Source organism: Aristolochia californica, unplaced genomic scaffold (assembly GCF_029961685.1).
Source record: "Aristolochia californica isolate CCGP_79_NKW_82.1479 unplaced genomic scaffold, dmAriCali1.0.hap1 SCAF_407, whole genome shotgun sequence".
In the NCBI taxonomy this organism is placed as follows: domain Eukaryota; kingdom Viridiplantae; phylum Streptophyta; class Magnoliopsida; order Piperales; family Aristolochiaceae; genus Aristolochia; species Aristolochia californica.
Genome location: NW_027182112.1, coordinates 10,001 through 17,500, shown reverse-complemented (window position 1 = coordinate 17,500; position 7,500 = coordinate 10,001).

Below are 7,500 nucleotides of genomic sequence, written 5' to 3'. Positions count from 1 at the left end.
GCGTGATTCACAGGGTTCAACAAGCAATCGATATTTCACGATCAAAGGTGTAGTACTGCTTGTAGTAGCGGTCCTTATATATTGTATTAACAATCGAAATATGGTCGAAAGAAAAAATCTCTATTTGATGGGGCTTCTTCCTATACCTATGAATTCCATTGGACCCAGAAATGATACGTTGGAAGAATCTTTTTGGTCTTCCAATATCAATAGGTTGATTGTTTCGCTCCTGTATCTTCCAAAAGGGAAAAAGATCCCTGAGAGTTGTTTCATGGATTCGAAAGAGAGTACTTGGGTTCTCCCAATAACTAAAAAGTGTATCATGCCTGACTGGGGTTCGCGGTGGTGGAGGAACCGGATCGGAAAAAAGAGGGATTCTAGTTGTAAGATAGCTAATGAAACCATAGCTGGAATTGAGATCTCATTCAAAGAGAAAGATATCAAATATCTGGAGTTTCTTTTTGTATCCTATACGGATGATCCGATCCGCAAGGACCATGATTGGGAATTCTTTGATCGTCTTTCTCCGAGGAAGAAGCGAAACATAATCAACTTGAATTCGGGACAGCTCTTCGAAATCTTAGTGAAACACTTGATTTGTTATCTCATGTCTGCTTTTCGTGAAAAAAGACCAATTGAAGTGGAGGGTTTCTTCAAACAACAAGGAGCTGAGGCAACTATTCAATCAAATGATATTGAGCATCTTTCCCATCTCTTCTCGAGAAACAAGGGGGGTATTTCTTTGCAAAATTGTGCTCAATATCATATGTGGCAATTCCGCCAAGATCTCTTCGTTAGTTGGGGGAAGAATCAGCACGAATCGGATTTTTTGAGGAACGTATCGAGAGAAAATTGGATTTGGTTAGACAATGCGTGGTTGGTAAACAAGGATCGGTTTTTTAGCAAGGTACGGAATGTATCGTCAAATATTCAATATGATTCCACAAGATCTATTTTCGTTCAAGTAACGGATTCTAGCCAATGGAAAGGATCTTCTGATCAATCCAGAGATCATTTCGATTCCATTAGGAATGAGGATTCGGAATATCACACATTGATCAATCAAACAGAGATTCCGCAACTAAAAGAAAGATCGATTCTTTGGGATCCTTCCTTTCTTCAAACGGAACGAACAGAGATAGAATCAGATCGATTCCCGAAATGCCTTTCTGAATATTCCTCAATGTCCCGGCTATTCACGGAACGTGAGAAGCAGATGAATAATCATCTGCTTCCGGAAGAAATCGAAGAATTTCTTGGGAATCCTACAAGATCAATTCGTTCTTTTTTCTCTGACAGATGGTCAGAACTTCATCTGGGTTCGAATCCTACGGAGAGGTCCACTAGAGATCAGAAATTGTTGAAGAAACAACAAGATGTTTCTTTTGTCCCTTCCAGGCGATCGGAAAATAAAGAAATGGTTGATATATTCAAGATAATTACGTATTTACAAAATACCGTCTCAATTCATCCTATTTCATCAGATCCGGGATGTGATATGGTTCCGAGGGATGAACCGGATATGGACAGTTCCAATAAGATTTCATTCTTGAACAAAAATCCATTTTTTGATTTATTTCATCTATTCCATGACCGGAACAAAGGGGGATACACGTTACACCACGATTTTGAATCAGAAGAGAGATTTCAAGAAATGGCAGATCTATTCACTCTATCAATAACCGAGCCGGATCTGGTGTATCATAAGGGATTTTCCTTTTCTATTGATTCCTACGGATTGGATCAAAAAAAATTCTTGAATGAGGTATTCAACTCCAGGGATGAGTCGAAAAGGAAATCTTTAGTGGTTCTACCTCCTATTTTTTATGAAGAGAATGAATCTTTTTATCGAAGGATCAGAAAAAAATCGGTCCGGATCTCCTGCGGGAATGATTTGGAAGATGATCCAAAACCAAAAATAGTGGTATTTGCTAGCAACAACATAATGGAGGCGGTCAATCAATATAGATTGATCCGAAATCTGATTCAAATCCAATATAGCACCTATGGGTACATAAGAAATGTATCGAATCGATTCTTTTTAATGAATCGATCCGATCGCAACTTCGAATATGGAATTCAAAGGGATCAAATAGGAAATGATCCTCTGAATCATCTAACTATAATAAAATATACGATCAACCAACATTTATCGAATTTGAAAAAGAGTCAGAAGAAATGGTTCGATCCTCTTATTTCTCGAACCGAGAGATCCATGAATCGGGATCCTGATGCATATAGATACAAATGGTCCAATGGGAGCAAGAATTTCCAGGAACATTTGGAACATTTCTTTTCTGAACAGAAACACCGTTTTCAAGTAGTGTTCGATCGATTACGTATTAATCAATATTCGATTGATTGGTCCGAGGTTATCGACAAACAAGATTTGTCTAAGTCACTTCGTTTCTTTTTGTCCAAGTCACTTCTCCTTTTGTCCAAGTCACTTCTCTTTTTGTCTAAGTCACTTCCTTTTTTCTTTGTGAGTATCGGGAATACCCCCATTCATAGGTCCGAGATCCACATCTATGAATTGAAAGGTCCGAATGATCAACTCTGCAATCAGTTGTTAGAATCAATAGGTGTTCAAATCGTTCATTTGAATAAATTGAAACCCTTCTTATTGGATGATCATGATACTTCCCAAAGATCGAAATTATTGATCAATGGAGGAACAATATCACCCTTTTTGTTCAATAAGATACCAAAGTGGATGATTGACTCATTCCATACTAGAAAGAATCGCAGGAAATCCTTTGATAACACGGATTCCTATTTCTCAATGATATCCCACGATCGAGACAATTGGCTGAATCCCGTGAAACCATTTCATAGAAGTTCATTGATATCTTCTTTTTATAAAGCAAATCGACTTCGATTCTTGAATAATCCACATCACCTCTGGTTCTATTGTAACAAAAGATTCCCTTTTGATGTGGAAAAGACCCGTACCAATAATTATGATCTTACATATGGACAATTCCTCAATATCTTGTTCATTCGCAACAAAATATTTTCTTCGTGCGTCAGTAAAAAAAACATGTTTTTTTTGGAGAGAGATACTATTTCACCAATCGAGTCACAGGTATCTGACATATTCATACCTAACGATTTTCCACAAAGTGGTGACGAAACGTATAACTTGTACAAATCTTTCCATTTTCCAATTCGATCCGATCCATTCGTTCGTAGAGCTATTTACTCGATCGCAGACATTTCTGGAACACCTCTAACAGAGGAACAAATAGTCAATTTTGAAAGAACTTATTGTCAGCCTCTTTCAGATATGAATCTATCTGATTCAGAAGGGAAGAACTTGCATCAGTATCTCAGTTTCAATTCAAACATGGGTTTGATTCACACTCCATGTTCTGAGAAATATTTACCACCCGGAAAGAGGAAAAAACGGAGTCTTTGTCTAAAGAAATGCGTTGAGAAACGGCAGATGTATAGAACCTTTCAACGAGATAGTGCTTTTTCAAATCTCTCAAAATGGAATCTGTTCCAAACCTATATGCCATGGTTCCTTACTTCGACAGGGTGCAAATATCTAAATTTCACCCTTTTAGATACTTTTTCAGACCCATTGCCGATACTAAGTAGCAGTCAAAAATTTGTATCTGATATTATGCATGGATCAGATATATCATGGCCAATTCCTCAGAAAAAATGGTTGGCGATTCTTCCACAATGGAATCTGATAAGTGAGATGCCGAGTAAGTGTTTACAGAATCTTCTTCTGTCCGAAGAAATGATTCATCGAAATAATGAGTCACCCGTTCTATTGATATGGAGACATCTGAGATCACCAAATGCTCGGGAGTTCCTCTACTCAATCCTTTTCCTTCTTCTTGTTGCTGGATATCTCGTTCGTACACATCTTCTCTTTGTTTCCCGAGCCTCTAGTGAGTTACAGACAGAGTTAGAAAAGATCAAATCTTTGATGATTCCATCATACACGATTGAGTTGCGAAAACTTCTGGATAGGTATCCTACATCTGAACAGAATTCTTTCTGGTTAAAGAATCTCTTTCTAGTTGCTCTGGAACAATTAGGAGATTCTCTGGGAGAAATACGGGGTTCTGCTTCTGGCGGCAACATGCTATTGGGTGGTGGTCCCGCTTATGGGGTCAAATCAATACGTTCTAAGAAGAAATATTTGAATATTAATCTCATTGATATCATCGATCTCATAAGTATCATACCAAATCCCATCAATCGAATCACTTTTTCGAGAAATACGAGACATCTAAGTCGTACAAGTAAAGAGATCTATTCATTGATAAGAAAAAGAAAAAACGTGAACGGTGATTGGATTGATGATAAAATAGAATCCTGGGTCGCGAACAGTGATTCGATTGATGATGAAGAAAGAGAATTCTTGGTTCAGTTCTCCACCTTAACGACAGAAAAAAGGATTGATCAAATTCTATTGAGTCTGACTCATAGTGATCATTTATCAAAGAATGACTCTGGTTATGAAATGATTGAACAACCGGGATCAATTTACTTACGATACTTAGTTGACATTCATAAAAAGTGTCTAATGAATTATGAGTTCAATAGATCCTGTTTAGCAGAAAGACGGATATTCCTTGCTCATTATCAGACAATCACTTATTCACAAACCTCGTGTGGGGCTAATAGTTTTAATTTCCCATCTCATGGAAAACCCTTTTCGCTCCGCTTAGCTCTATCCCCTTCTAGGGGTATTTTAGTGATAGGTTCTATAGGAACTGGACGATCATATTTGGTCAAATACCTAGCGACAAACTCCTATGTTCCTTTCATTACGGTATTTCCGAATAAGTTCCTGGATGACAAGCCTAAAGGTTATCTTATTGATGATATCGATATTGATGATAGTGACGATATCGATATTGATGATAGTGACGATATTGATGATGACCTTGATACGGAGCTGCTAACTATGACGAATGCGCTAACTATGTATATGACGCCGAAAAAGGAAATGGACCGATTTGATATCACCCTTCAATTAGAATTAGCAAAAGCAATGTCCCCTTGCATAATGTGGATTCCAAACATTCATGATCTGTATGTGAATGAGTCGAATTACTTATCCCTCGGTCTATTAGTGAACTATCTCTCCAGAGATTGTGAAAGATGTCCCACTAGAAATATTCTTGTTTTTGCTTCGACTCATATTCCCCAAAAAGTGGATCCCGCTTTAATAGCTCCGAATAAATTAAATACATGCATTAAGATACGAAGGCTTCTTATTCCACAACAACGAAAACACTTTTTCATTCTTTCATATACTAGGGGATTTCACTTGGAAAAGAAAATGTTCCATACTAACGGATTCGGGTCCATAACCATGGGTTCCAATGCACGAGATCTTGTAGCACTTACCAATGAGGCCCTATCGATTAGTATTACACAGAAGAAATCCATTCTAGACACTAATACAATTAGATCAGCTCTTCATAGACAAACTTGGGATTTGCGATCCCAGGTAAGATCGGTTCAGGATCATGGGATCCTTTTCTATCAGATAGGAAGGGCTGTTGCACAAAATGTACTTCTAAGTAATTGCCCCATAGATCCTATATCTATCTATATGAAGAAGAAATCATGTAAGGAAGGGGGTTCTTATTTGTACAAATGGTACTTCGAACTTGGAACGAGCATAAAGAAATTAACGATACTTCTTTATCTTTTGAGTTGTTCTGCCGGATCGGTCGCTCAAGATCTTTGGTCTGCACCTGGACCCGATGAAAAAAATTGGATCACTTCTTATGGATTCGTTGAGAATGATTCTGATCTAGTTCATGGCCTATTAGAAGTAGAAGGCGCTCTGGTGGGATCCTCACGGACAGAAAAAGATTGCAGTCAGTTTGATAATGATCGAGTGACATTGCTTCTTCGGTCCGAACCGAGGAATCAGTTAGATATGATGCAAAATGGATCTTGTTCTATCGTTGATCAGAGATTTCTATATGAAAAATACGAATCGGAGTTTGAAGAAGGGGAAGGAGAAGGAGCCCTCGACCCACAACAGATAGAGGAGGATTTATTCAATCACATAGTTTGGGCTCCTAGAATATGGCGCCCTTGTGGAAATATATTTGATTGTATCGAAAGGCCCAATGAATTGGGATTTCCCTATTGGTGGGCCAGGTCATTTCGGGGCAAGCGGATCATTTATCATAAAGAGGATGCGCTTCAAGAGAATGATTCGGAGTTCTTGCAGAGTGGAACCATGCAGTACCAGACACGAGATAGATCTTCCAAAGAACAAGGCTTTTTTCGAATAAGCCAATTCATTTGGGACCCTGCAGACCCATTCTTTTTCCTATTCAAAGATCAGCCCTTTGTCTCTGTGTTTTCACGTCGAGAATTCTTTGCAGATGAAGAGATGTCAAAGGGGCTTATTACTTCCCACACAAATCCTCCTACATCTATGTATAAAGGCTGGTTCATCAAGAATACGCAAGAAAAGCACTTCGAATTGTTGATTCATCGCCAGAGATGGCTTAGAACCAATAGTTCATTATCTAATGGATCTTTCCGTTCTAATACTCTATCCGAGAGTTATCAGTATTTATCAAATCTGTTCCTATCTAACGGAACACTATTGGATCAAATGACAAAGGCATTGTTGAGAAAGAGATGGCTTTTCCCGGATGAAATGAAACATTTGATTCATGTAACAGAGAGAAAGATTTCCCATTCCTTAGCCGGAAAGATATGTGGCCATGAAAGAGGGATTAAGTGGAACAGAATTGACCGGGCGGTAGAGTCGTGGAAACGCTTGTTTCTTCCATATTTTGGACCTTAGCTCCATGGAAAATATGCTACTGCCGAAACATGGAAGAATTGAAATCTTAGATCAAAACACTATGTATGGATGGTATGAACTGCCTAAACAAGAATTCTTGAACGGCGAACAACCAGAGCCTATTTATTTTATTACTCACTACATCAAACAATTTCCATTAATGAAAGATGTAAATCCATTGGAAAATAAAAAAAGACGCATGTCCGATGAAATGAAATGGTTGTTGCTATCTGCTCCAATAATGAATCATTGGTTTAACTGAATAACTAAATAAAATAGATAGACCTTTCTCTTCGTCTCAGGTCGATGGATCTTCTCAATTGGAAGATCTCCTATATGGAGAATACACATTCCAGGTGACCGAGCCTAAATTCTAATTGTTTTGTTCCGAAGCAAAGATATCCGCGGGGGCCGGTTCGTCCTATTCAGATATTCACGACCAAGAGGTACTGGATTCTCTTTCGGATAGGCCCTGAAAGGAGAAGGAAGGCTGGAATGCCAACAGACGTCTATTATCTAATTCACCCGACCCGATAGTACCCATTTGGGCAACGTCCAGTGCCAATGTCACTGAATGGGGAAGTCACCAATCCCTAAAACGGACTATGTAATGTACTTTATCTGCTGGGTGACGGGCGGGCATTTTACCAGAGGTTTCTATTGTCTCAATCTACCCTTGTGTGATTCCTGTTGAA